Source organism: Pteropus alecto, unplaced genomic scaffold (genome assembly GCF_000325575.1).
Source record: "Pteropus alecto unplaced genomic scaffold, ASM32557v1 scaffold71, whole genome shotgun sequence".
NCBI classification, from domain to species: Eukaryota; Metazoa; Chordata; class Mammalia; order Chiroptera; family Pteropodidae; genus Pteropus; species Pteropus alecto.
In genome coordinates, this window is record NW_006433024.1 from 15,372,192 (window position 1) to 15,386,547 (window position 14,356).

The window sequence follows — 14,356 nt, forward strand, 5'->3', positions numbered from 1 at the left end:
TTAATGAGAAAATAGGATTTCTCATTAAATCCTATCCAATAATTTGAGGAACAACTGAATACTACCTTTTCCATAAAACCTCTTTTGAATTCCTTTAGAAAGACATATCATTCTCTTTTGAATTCTGATACCACTTTATGGCAATTACCTCTTTCTTATACTATAGTGCTTTATTTATATTTTGATTCTTTAAAAAAATCTCAACCTCCATGTAAGCATGATCTCTATTTTGCTTACCATTGTATTCTTGGAGTCCAAAGCATAGCAGGTGCTCAACAAAGATTTGTTATATAGATGGAAAAAAGTATAATCTTCTTGTTCACATCACGTATGCTTTTGTTCAATGAATTTTTAATCTCTCACAGTTAATTTTGTCAGAATTCAATAAGTTTTATTTTGAACCATAAAAAAATTGCCATTCCTGAGGTCACAAACAGTTGAGTATATGCAATTTCATTTGGTTCAACCTAAAAGTTATGGAGTGAATGAAATGATAGAAATGAATAATAACTCCCCACAGTTACAAATCATGACACGCCTGAATTAATCACACACATAAATATTATTTTATTTGATGGAAAGTCATCGAGAGGTTAAGAAGGGAGAATTTGCATTAAAATGTCACTCCCCCCACATGGAAGAACACAGTTCAAATATATTATTAGCTGTAGGGAGGACTAATACAGACTATACGTCTACCAGGCTTTTTTTTTAACCATTGCATTCATTTTGCTCTGTGCTCACAGAAATGAAAAATCCCTGTACCTGAGTAAAACAAGCTTGCATCATTTTTTTTTGGCTTTCCCTGGTGAGAATTTCTGCTAGGAGGAATCATCTTGCTATATTCCATTGTCAGGGCTATGCTGGTGAAGCCAGAGAAATCACAATGGCTCGGAAGTCAGGCCAAATGTGCACATCAGGAGATCGTCTCTGCTCTGGGACAAGTACACAGCAGTTGTTCAAAGGATGTGCATTGCCCGTACTTTCTAGCTGGCATTAGTTTAGAGTGTCTCCGATACTATTGATGAACTGGATTCCTCCTTTTAGAATTTATGCTTGTGTCGTAGCAGCAATGTGTAGAAAGTAAAGCATGGGGTTGTGACGCTGAAATATCAGGGTTCGAATCCCATATTAAAATTTTGCTAAATTTTGCAATCTCCCTGGGTCCTTCGTGCTTATTTGTAAAATTATAAAAGGCTAAAGGTATAAGGTTATTGTGACTGTTTCAATGCTTTAAGAGCCTATCATACAGTGGGTATTTAAAATAATAGTTCAAAAAAGCCTTTTCTGGTTCACTTCTAGATCATTGAATATTTCTCTGGACAAAGAACAGAAGTCCAAATAATACTAGATGCAGAGACAGGCTGCTGAAACCAGAATATTTAACAAAACCCCAGAAATTGGACATGTTGCTTTGGAAGTGGTAATAATAAAGAAAAAGAAGAAGCAATACGAGAGAAAGGAAGAAGATCAGAAGGAAGAAAGCTGTTATTTCTTTGGTCCAGAAACTTTCTAAGAGCCTCTCATGTATTGAGGATTATACAATAAACTTGAATAAACATTTCCAAATAGAGAATAAATAGCATATGCATAGAAAAAGAGAGAATCTTAAGACTCAGTCATGGAAGATTACTATCCAAATAATAGTTATAGAAAATCTGAAGAATAAACATGGAGGGAATGAAATTATCAAAGCAATTCCTCAATTCAGTTCCTCAGAAATAAAGCACATTAATGTCTAATTTTAATGGGCACTCACAGTACCCATCACAGTGGTCATAGAAAAGCTTACATCAAGGAACAGCTTTGTGAATTTCAAAATATTATAGGGAGAGAGAAAAGATTTTAATAACTTTGAAGGACTCAGAATTACCGTGGCATTGGAGCTCAATAAAATACTAAAATCTAGAGTAAAAATGGGTCACTGTCTTAAAAAAAAGAGGATGATAATTCTGAAAAAAAAGAGGATGATAATTTCCAAACTAAAATTCTATAAATAGTCAAACTACCAGTTAGGTAACTAATATTTGTGACATTTATTATATGCCACGCACTGTTGAAAACACACCACATATTATTAACACATTTAATTCTTTAAAAATCATAAAAGATAGATATTGTTATTATCTTAATTTTCTATAAGAGGAAATGGAGGGGCACAAAGGTTAACAGAATGTGTCTCAAAGTCACACTACTGCTAAATCAGAAGGCCAGGGTTTAAAACCCCACAAACTTGGTTCAAACAGGACATCCTACATCTTAACCAAAAATAAACTACTAGCCAAACAAAAACAATGCCTTGATCAGGTCTGGTTTTATCATGCTAAACATAAAACTCTTTCTCAACTACATTCAATGGAATGTCTCCCTTATTTCTAAATATTTATTTTTGAAATAATCATTTGTTGCCTATATGGCCATTAATTTTTGCTTCTATCTAAAAAATCAGGTAATTGATCAAAACTTAATCTTAATTATTACACATATTGTCTTCTATTTCCCTCCCTTATGGTCTTTTTCTCACTTTTACTAAAAATACTAATCTTTTCATAGGCTCCATTTGCTTATAAGTTTAATGAATGTGTCTATTCCCTGAGCTAATCCTTACCCCGAATTAAAACACAAACCTATTCAGTAGAATAAAAAATATTTCAGTAGAATTTGAATATTTCTAAAGCTTTGGTTTAAACATATGCTTCAAAAAATTTGACTTTCCAGTGACCGAAATATTCTTCAAGCTCCTCACTTTCCTAGGATGTGTACCACCTAATTGAAGTAGTTTCATAACCACTCTTGTTCTTCACATGTTTAATGGCACAAGTCAAAGTAACACATCAGTCACTTAGCTAATAAGCATTCTCTGAAACTCATGGAGACAGAGGGAAATGCTCTCTTTATTCTTCCACTGTGTATTGTGTTCCCCAAGCATGTATTATTATTATTCTTATTACCCAGTTGAACTAGTCTAATTTGCAGTTAGATAAATCATAAGCAAGTTGATTCTCAAGCCTCCCCAAGTTATCACTTTACTACATCCAAAGATTTTACAACAGTGAACACTGGGAATATTCCAAATGACTCGACATTATTTTTTTTCTTTCTCTCTAAAGGCTATAAAAGTACAAAAGCTCTAATGCAGTAGAAAAGTCCCATAATGATTAGCACTGCATCAAACTGGTCAAAAGAAATACTTCGAGTGATCCATCAAAATGCACAGTTCATTCAGTAGATAGTGCTAGTTATTCCAGGTATTGGAATATACTGAGTCCTAAATGGCTTTTGGAGGTGACATTTCCAGGTTTGGTCACCCAGGATCTATTCCTCTTCTTGTAATAATACCTCAAGGAAGTGGTGAGTATAGAACCATGGTCTCAATTGAGACCATGCTGCAGGAAATACTATCTTCACTTCATATCTAAGATTGGGAGCATAATTAAGCTAATCTTCAATCCTATTACTCTGCCCCCAGAAATTAAGTCAGATCTCCCTCTGTAGTTTTGAAATATGAGACCTTCTTTTTTAAAAACCTGGTTGACTTGGTTTTGCAGTTTCTTATAAATAAAAATATCTTAAATAATACTCTACTTGTATGCAATTCTGTGACTATGTAATTTTTGAGTAATAGATGTATTCATGCCTGAAGCTATGACCCTGGGTGTACCAAATACTAGAGTTTCAGATCATAAAGATAAATAGGATATTTCCACCTTCAACCTGCATGAAGTTCTCTTCCCAGGCTCCTCAGTGATATACAAGCTAGAGAATTTTGTTGTTCACTTCCTCATATCGACTACATAAAAACCTTGGATATAATTGTCATGATTCTAAACCCCAGGCAAATAATGTTTAATTTTAGTTTAGTAACATTACTTCTAAGTCAGTTCAGAGATGTGAAATGTGTGGGGTTCATAAGACAGTCAGATTCATCCTGTTTATTAAAAGATGGCCTTTTCAACAAATAAATAGGGTTTCATGATGTTAACCAGAAAAAAACATGCTCCTAGGAGTAAGCAGTTTCCCTGTCTTTGCTACTTGACTGTGATAAATGAACTGCTGAGAAAGGCAGTGGCCTTCAAAGTCCTTAATGTCCTACTCACCCATCGTCAGTATTACAGTGATAATTTCTAGATGGATAGAGTTCTTCTTATGTATATTAATAGAAGATAAAAGTATTACCAATGTTCTTATTTTCTAGTGCCGTGTAAGAAGCCACTCTAAAATTCAGTTGTCTAAAAAAACACATTTTGCTCATGAAATTGCATTCAAGAAGGGCTTATTTTGTTCCACTTGGTTATCAGTTGGGGTAGCTTAAAGACTGGGGTTGGAACCTTCTGTAGGGTTGCATGTTTGTATGTCTAGAACATAAGCTAGAAAGGCTCAAAAAGGTAGGTAGAACAGTCAAGGTTTCATGGGCCTCTCTCCATGTCTATTTTTACTTCTCTGTAGCTCGAGTTCAAGCTCTAGCTTTAGCTTTATCATTTTTATAGCTGATCTCTCTAGCATGGCAGATTCAAGAAAGGTAGCCTTCTTGCATGTCAGCTCAGGGATCCCATGGCACATATTACAAGAGAGAGGCAAGCAGAAGCTATATCATCTTTTCTGATTTAGTCTCAGAAATCACACAGTATCAGCTTCTACATTTTGAGGCCATCAGGAAGACCTGTTGATTTTCAAGGAGAGTGGAAATACAATGTCTCTTGATGGAGCGGTTATAAGGCTCTGGAAAAACAGGTGAGATCATAAATGTTGAGGCCATTTTTTACAAATTTGCCAAAATAACAATATACAATTATGTATGAGTCATACAACTGTATATTTTGACTTAGGTCAGTTAACTTAATTTCAGTTCCAGAAATGTGTGTATCTGATTGCTATATCTAATTCTAGATTAATCATTGTTTCTCATAGACATACTACTATGCAGATAGGAAGACCGATTTACTCCAGATGTTGTCTAGGAGACATATTACATTTTTAATGACCCATGTGGATGTTTTCTTTCAATTTTCTTTCTGTCCTTTTAAAAAACTGGATGTGCCATTTTCAAAAATCCAGCTAATTTTCTGTGCACCTCTCTCAACTTTGTTCAACAACCACTCCTCACCCTCAGACAGCTTTCTCCAATACAATGACAAGTTGTCAATAACTACAGGAGTCAATTTCACAGTCCATCATTTCAATAGGTCTTGGAGAGAACAGGACATTTCATTTTAACACTGTAACTTGCCGGTGCTACTTGTCCTGTGACGGATTGCAAGGAACGGCTCTTGCTTCCTGGTTTTTATCAACACCCAAACCCTGTGATCATAAAAGTCTATCTGTTAAGACAGAGGGACACAAACTGTGAACACACCATTTGTTTCTTTATTTTATCTTCTCTGATCTCTTTCTCAGTATTGATGGGATTGATGCTGGGAGATAACTCTCTCCTTGGTAAGGAATAAATAAGACACATGCTCCTAAGCTCTCTCTGACAGGACAGAAGTCACAAAGACAGTTCCATCCCTTTCTGTGATATAATTAAAATCTCTATACAGAAGAGCAAACAGAGTTATCTTCTGAAGCTATAAATACTATCAAACTAGTAAGTACTGCAAGTACCTGCCCTGACTTTCATTGCTCCTTTTGTATTTCTGGTTTTCAGATCACTCATAAGTAATTCGACATTCAACTCAACATTGGAGAACCAATATATGACAACAAATACAAAACAGGAAGCTGTACTTAGGTATTATCATATTGTTGGATACCTTGGTAAGGAACAAAGTTACTGATAAAAACCTACATTCGAAGTTACTGATAAAAACCTTTGTTTACGACTCTTCCAGGGTACAAGTAGCTATCAATACCATGCCTCATGGCATCATTTTTGATTGGAAGAACAAGGCATCAGACACACTTAGGTCTGAATCTCATTTATGCTAATCACTAGTTCTATGATCATGGGCAAGTGACTTAACTTGTTTCTTGATTTCCTTATTCATAAAACTGGGAGAATAATAATAGTTGCTATGCTAGTTTGTGAGAATGAGAGATGATAACTAATAAAAACCCAACACAGTATTAAGTAATCGATGAAATAAAAGTAATCAAAGTAATAAAATTATGAGTTATAGTATATATCACATTGTATATTATAAATTTTACAACAATATTTTATATTATAATATTATTTACACATGTGTATATATGTCATCATTATTACTATTTCAAGACAGCTAAATATTCTACATTCTATCTTGGTTTTGATAAAAATGATAATAAAAGTGATGAGATGTTGAATCTACTAGCATCTTTGGAAATATATGTTCCCCATGCCTACTTACTTACTAATGCTTTAAAAATTTATTTTTATGTGCAATCTTCCCTTACCCATTACCCAAGTCAACCAGGATTCTTGCTCTCAACTCTGAACTCCTCCTGCATCTGAAGTATGGGAAATCCTTACATAATGTTGTGGATAGGTTCTTGGAATCTGAGACTTGAAGTGAAACAACATAATGAAACCAATTTTACCAAGGGCTAATTAATATAAACAAGAAGTAAGTTCCTATGGCATATTTCTGGTCATAAAAATGTGACCGAATTTTTAAATAAAGACCTAAAACTCTTCTAATATTAAACACCGAAATAAATGAGAGCTATATATACATTTAAAAAGGATTACTAAAAACAAGTATGGTTATTTTTCTACTTGCTTATTCCAGTTCAGGGTCAAGGGTGACAGGAGCCTATTCCAGCAGCTCAGGAAGCAAGGCGGGAACCTACCCTAGACAGGACACCCTTCCATCACAGGGCCTCTCACACCCAGACCCACACTCACTCAGCATGGGACAATGTAGACACATCATTCACCTCACATGCACATCTTTGGGAAGTAGGAGGAAACTGGAGACCCTGGGGAAAAAACCCACACAGACATGGGGAGAATATGCAAACTCCATACAGACAGTGGCCCCTGTGGAGAATCAACATATTTTTTTCATCAGTGTCATAAAGAAATGATGTTGAATGAAAGGTTGTTATTTGAGGACCTGTTATAATTAGATTATAGCAAGTTCTATAATTTTTGTTTATTGTTCATGCTTTTTCTCTTTCTCTAAAGCTTTTATGAAAGGTGTCCTCTTTGTTCCCCCGGCCTCCTACCCCTGCACAATGGAGAAGAGCTCAAAAACTTCATGGAACCCCTCCAACTTGTCTCACTTAAAATACATAGCCACCTACTTCAAGGAGGACCCAGTGCTTCAGGGCAATACTATATTTCTAGTCCTTTTACTTTTTAGATGACTGTTTCATACCTTCTCTTTTATCATCTAACTGCCAAAATCTCCTTCTCCAACCTCTCTGCTGATAACTTGTTTCATCTTTCACGAAGGAGATCAGAAAAAACTTTTCCAAGCTTCTACCAGAGACACACATGCACGCGAGCCCATACACAGCACTTTTCCCCTTGTTGTTATGTTGACCTATATATGCATCTAATACCAAACCCTCCACTTTTGTATCACTTCCCAGTCCCTCTCGCCTTTTCAGGAACATTAGCAGTTTCTCTCTCCCTCCCTCCCTTCCTCCTTCCCTCTATCTCCCTCCCTCTCTCTCTCTCTCACTACTCATTATCACATCATCATTATCAATTCAACCTTTTTTGCTGGATACTTATCCACAATGTGCAAACATACCTTTACAGTTCTATCTTTTACGAAACTCTCTCTGGACTCCATCGCCCTCCAGCTACCATCTCATTTTTCTACTTCCCTTTATAGCAAAACTCAAAAGAATTTTCTGTATCCTCTATCTACAATGAATTCCCTCTGCTTCTCTCTTGTACTCACTCCAACTAGGCTTTCTTCTCCATCACTCTACTGATCTGCTCTTGTCAAAATCGAGAATGACCTTGCTCCACCGAACTAACCTATTGGAAGCATTGAATACCATTTCCCTCTGTTTCCTCCTTGAAATACTTTCTAAACTTGGCCTGCAAAGATCCTACTTTAGGTTAGCTGCTGATTTCCTTTGGGTTTCAATGTACTTGTGCACAAGATAGGTTAGATAATACCCAGTGTGCTAGGATGCCAAGATTATAAATATTTAGAGAAGCCACTACAAATACTATAGCTCCTTCAGAATACAGTAATAATTATTAATGAGATAGTTTAATTCCAATCTTCATGCACCTTTTCTTCCTTATTTCACTTTGCATCTTTCTCTCTTGTGTTATAAGCATTGGTCAGTTTAACATGTAATAGTTTGTATTTTTTGTTAGTATGTGTTACAACCTCCCAAAGATTATCAGATTCAACATATGTCCAATGCAGTGGAAAAGGAGACACTCACTTCTATTGTCAATTCTAAGTTGTAGCATTAGAATATAATTGAAAGTGAATGGGTTTTTAAATTTACAGAATAAATTTAATTTTATACATTTTTAAATATATCAATAGGTGACGAGCACTTAATAAATACCAGCAATAGTAGTAATAATAATGAGAATAATAAAATAATGATAATATCTTATGAATGAGGCGTCCGTAAAGAAAATTAGCTTTCAGTATAATCATCACTTTTGGTTTTCTATGTTAAAGTGTTATAAAATCCTGAGTATTTTCAAAAAGCTGGTTCCAGGGCATCCATATCAAAAAAGACAATAAATACCTTTTCTCTACAATATAAGCCACAAAAATACAGAGGTGATAAGGGATTGTATAAGAAGAATAAGACTCCAGTGGTAAAGATCCCAGCATACAATTTAATCTTTACTCATCATAAAGGCAGCTCCTATGGATAAAGGGAAATTGTTCACCAACATTAGGATAATCAAAGATTAAAACACTGAAGGGCAAGAGAAGACTTGAATTACCTATCTGTTTATAACATATCTGCAGAGCCTGTTTTCTGCTAAATGTCTAGATTAAAAAAAGAAGTAAATGAAGCAAAAACGGAAAAAAAGTATAGAGAAACCCCTAAATGAGAGAGAGAGAGAGAGAGAACATATAGTGTATTATATATGATATATATTTAATATAGGATATTATATTTATATATAGTGTATTTCTTCATGCAAACTTCTTGAAAAACATTACTTAAATTTAAAAATTCCATAAAATTTCTCAAAGCATTTGTTCAAGATGTCAGAGTTCATCATTTCATACAGGGTTAAGTTTGATCATCGTGGGCGGGTGGGTAGAATACCATGTCACAACATGATCTAACTAACCAGGTTGCCCCACTGAATGTTGGAATTTAGAGCAAAACTCCTTCTTTCTTGTATTACACTCCATGCCCTTCCCTCAGACCCTATTTTCCCAGTTACATTTGTATACACTCAGTTCTGATTATCTTTTAGGGTCAATAATTCATGTCCTTACAGTTCTTAGATGTTTTTCCAGAAGAGCCTTGATTACTCTCCATGGGAGGCCACCTTATTCTGTCACCCACGATTCTTTTATTTCTTTTGTAGCTTCCTTTTTTGCCTTCTTTTCCCAGAGCTGATAAGTTATGGCTCATGTTCTTTCCAAGGAGTGCCAGTCTCATTAAAATTGACCCCTGCTGCTATTATTCTGTCATCTTCAATGGGAATGCCATCAGCTCAGGGCATTTGTTGACCTACACCTTCCTCTTTAACTTAATGTCCATCTAGTTGTCAGATAAACATCAAGAAAAATAAAAAAGAGCTTGTTAAAAAAGCACAACTTACCAGCACCGCTTGATTATGTGTGTTCTAATAAATGACCTATACTTTTACTTCCTAGCAGTGAAACTAATAATTAAATATCTTCCTTATCAGAATATAGGCTGCTTTCCACACAAGTAGTCAAAACTATTTAATTTCTCAAAATGAGTAATAATGAAAGTAAAAAAAATCACCCCATTGGACTAGATGAGCAACTGGGGCCCATCTGGTGAACTAGTAAGTAAACCTTGCTAAGGGATCAAAGTTGTCTTGCTGTCACTTTAAAAGTTTCACACATATTGATTTTCATCTGCTTCTTTTTGGGATGCAAATGGAAGGTCCTTATTTCTAGGCCACTAGAGGCAACCAGGACAAACTGAAATGTAAAAGCAAGAATATTAAAATCACTGTGCATCTGTGTGCCAACAGATTGCCTGGATTTTGCTCTCAGCTCTCCATTGAGATCAGAGAGCAGCAAACGCTGTAGAAGTTACCCAAGTGCAAATGTGAAAACTAAAACCAGATGTCCTTTCCTGTCAGAGATTCATAGTGGATATCAGGAGGTGCTTTACAAACTACTCTGCCTAGAGTTTTACCTTTTTTTTTCTTCATTTGAGGGGTGGGTATTAAGTTGCATGCAAAGAGAGTTCAGATGGTAGCCACTGAATGAATCCACATCCTGATTGAATCCACATCCTGATTGACTCATATGTTAATTAAATTGTTACTGTTTTTCAGCCACATTTATATAGAGAGTCACTGTTGTTAAGCATAACACAAAAGGGCTAAATGGACACTATCTCTAAACAACAACAAAAAAATTCATCGTTAAGTTCTAGAAGACCATTTATTTAATTGCAAATACTTGAGAGATTTCTAGGCTTCGAAAATAATCTAGTAAGGAATTTAAAGTTGATAGGTCCATCAGACTAGTTTCCATAAGGCAATTTTATATTGCTTTATCATCCCACCTCTTGCAAAATATATTATATCCAGCATTGATTGTAAAGGTCTTTAAATGTCTCTCTGTATGTAAGCAGAATATTTGTAGTTTCTTTGCGATAACATCTACAAGGAAAAGGCAGGTAATACTGGATGGCCCATGACACAGAAGCTGATAGACTGCTTCTTCTTTTTCCCTTTGAGCCTTGTCTACAACGGTTAGCTTAATCCAAGACTAGCACAATGACAGCTGTCTCTGTTCTAAGATAAATTGTAGTGGTATAATAAATGACGATCTAGAGCTAGAACAGCCAACCTGATCAAGCTTTTGCCTCGTTCGGAAAACTTGCCTGCCAGTGTATCTGTACTAAGCAGAAAACTGACACAATATTTATCTAACTGAAGGGAAATCCAGGTGGCAGCCATCTGAAATATCCCTCTCCTCAATTACTCTTTTTCACAGTAATAAGAAAAAAAAAAAAAAAAAAAACCTTTTCAAGACCATGGCTCTCCAAGGATTGGTTTTTATAGAAAGAAAAGCTGAGAGTAATTTTTCAGGTTCTTCTAGCACATGAGGATACTTGGACCTCAGTGACACTGATAGATATGACTCATTGCTCCTTTAGGGTTATTTTCGCAGGGCACACTTTACTTGTTTTTAGTAGAACTACACTTTGATGTAAGGACTGCATGGTTTAGTGAGACCTTTAGCATTTTCTTGATATCGTCCTGCTCTTATTCAGCTCCTTTTCCTGAACGCTTTTATTTAGTGAATGATAAGCATCATTCTCTAATTTGCCCAAGTCAGAAACCTGGGGATCCTTACTGATCCTATCTTTACCTTATATTGGAAATTCAGTTTAACTCTCCAACTTTTACCAATGCTAAGCCTAAATGCTTAGAACCATGTCCTTCTCTCTATTTTCACAGCCAGTGTCTTAGGTCAGACTTTCAACTTTCCTCACCTTTATTGTAATAATATTTATAATATTCTTATTACTGGCTCCAAATTTTACTTTTATGATCATCTGACAGAATACTGAACATAGCTGTCGCAAATCTTTACACACACAAGTGACCATGTCAGGAACCCAGACAAGTTAATTATGTCACACAGGTCTCAGGACTTGGTTTTGTTCATTTGCTTTTCCTTAAGACTATGAAAATATCTACATAAAATACCTTAATGAATGCTTAAAAATGATTTTAAGAAAACAATAGCATTTAAACAATATCTTTTAAAAAGATAAAATACTTGTGAATAAATCTAACAAAATAAGTGCAACGTTTTGTAAAATGAAAACTATAAAATATTACTGAGAGAAATTAGAGAAAATCTTAAGTAAATAAATAAATATTTTCTGTTTATGAATTTGAATACTCAATAATTTAAAAAATCATAACTTTCAAATTGATCAATAAATTCAATATGATCCTTAAAATCCTAATAAGTTTTGTTTTTGAGAAATTGACAAACTGTTCCTAAATTTATAAAGAAATGCAGAGGAGCTAGACTAGCTAAACAATTTTGAAAATGAACAACTTACACTATCAGATTTCTAAACAATATAAAGCCACCATATTCGCAGTGGTGGTTTTGCCAGGAAAGGCATAAAAAGCAATTATTCCAGAATTGAGCATTCAGAAATAAACACATATTTATAATCAATTAGGTTTTAACAAAGGTACCAAGATCATTCAATGTAGAAATCTCACAGTCTTTTTGACAGATAGTCCTGGGATAATTGTAATCCACAAGATAATCATAAACTTAAACCTTTATCTCTCTATATATAGAAATTAACATAAAATCAATCACAAACTTACATGTAAGAACTAAAACTATTAAAAGTTCAAGAAAAAAACTTAGCACAATAATATTCATTACCTTGGGTTGGACAAGTGTTCTTAGACACAATACCAAAAGCACGGTCAGTAAGACAATGTAAAATAATAAATGGATTTCATTAAAATTTCTTACTTTTTTGCTTCAAAAGACAGCAAACAGAAAACAAAAAGGCAAGTAACATAGTGAGAGAATAAATTTTTATAATTATGCATCTGATAAACAATTTGGAAAAACAACACAATTCAACAATAAGATGAACATTTTAAAATTAACAAGGGATTTAAATGGCCATTTTACTAAAGAAGATATATGAATAGCTAATAGGCACATTAAAGAAAAGATATTCAACATCTTTAGTCATAAATTAAAACCACCAGGAGATATCACAGCACACATCAAACAAAAAAGTCAGATAATACTGTGTCGATAAGTATATTAAGAAATTGGAATTCTCATACATTGCTGGTAGAAATGTAAAATGATACATCTACTTTAGAAAACAGTTGGCAGTTATTGTGTTAAATGTAAAGTTATCACATGACCTAGTAACTGTATTCTTAAGGGTCCCAAATAAATAAAAATGTGTTTATACAAAGACATGTACACAATATTCATAGTGGCAGTATTCAAAATAGCACAGATTAGAAATAATCACAAGCCCATCACCTGAAAAGCTGATAAACAAAATGTGGTATAATCATAAAATGAAATATCATTCAGCAATAAAAAGGAATGGAATACTGAGACACGCTGCAGTAGGGTTGGACTAAAAAAAAATATTATACTAAGTGAAAGAAGCCAGATACAAAATCTACATATTGTGTGATTCCATTTATATAAAATGCTCAGAAAAGACAAATTTATAGACACAAACCAGATCAGTGTTTGTTTAGGGCTTTGGGTGGAATGGGAAATAACTGTAAAATGCATGAGGAAAATTTTAGAGATGATTAAAATATTTTAAAACTGGACTGTGGTGATGGTTGTACAATTCTAGAAATTTATTTAAAATCATAGAATTGTATATTTCCAGTGTGTGAATTGTATGGCATGATACCTTACTGTTAAAAATGTGTTAAATATTTGTATTAAATTAAAAATTAGATTAAAAAGAAAAATAAAGTAATTAAATATGAAAATTAAAAATTACATGTAAAGTAGAAAGGCCTCTTCATGACTTCCTATGTCAGATTTCCTTCATACATAAAAGAGATAGCAACATAATCTAGTTTACAAAAATCCATCATTCCCAATTTCTGGATTCATCTTTATACTACTAAAAATCTCCAAGTTTTGATATTTATTTTGACCAGACTTTGTTTTTCTAACCACTTTATTGATACTCATCTAAACTCAACAATGTCAGAGGCATTATTCATCATGCTAATAGTCTTCTTAATAGAAGTATCCAATATATATTTCTAGGCAGGCCTGTACGTCAAAGTGCTACATTGTTAGAAACAACATGTCTCCATAGGTGGATACCCAAAGTAAATTGCCACCAGAATTTGCATTCTATTCACTGTTTCTTGCTAATGCTGTCTACCTGCTCCATTGTTCATTGTATCATCCTTTAGGCCACACAGAGAACAAAGAAAAGTAAGTATGCCCTTTCACAGCACAGGTACCAACCATCCCTTGCTTTTGCCACCATCACTTGCTTTTGTCAAACACTGTTCTTTTACGGTGAGTTAGTCCTGGCTTTTAAGGGGCTATGACAGAGATGATAATGGCATTTCAGGCTGAATAAGAGGGGAGCTGATATTTATCAGGTACCTGTTAAGGACTAGACATTATATGGGTGCTTCTACACACATAACTCAATTTTAATAACTCTGAACTAAATGTTAAAATTTCCTTTTTATAAATAGAGAAAATGATACTCAGACAAGTGG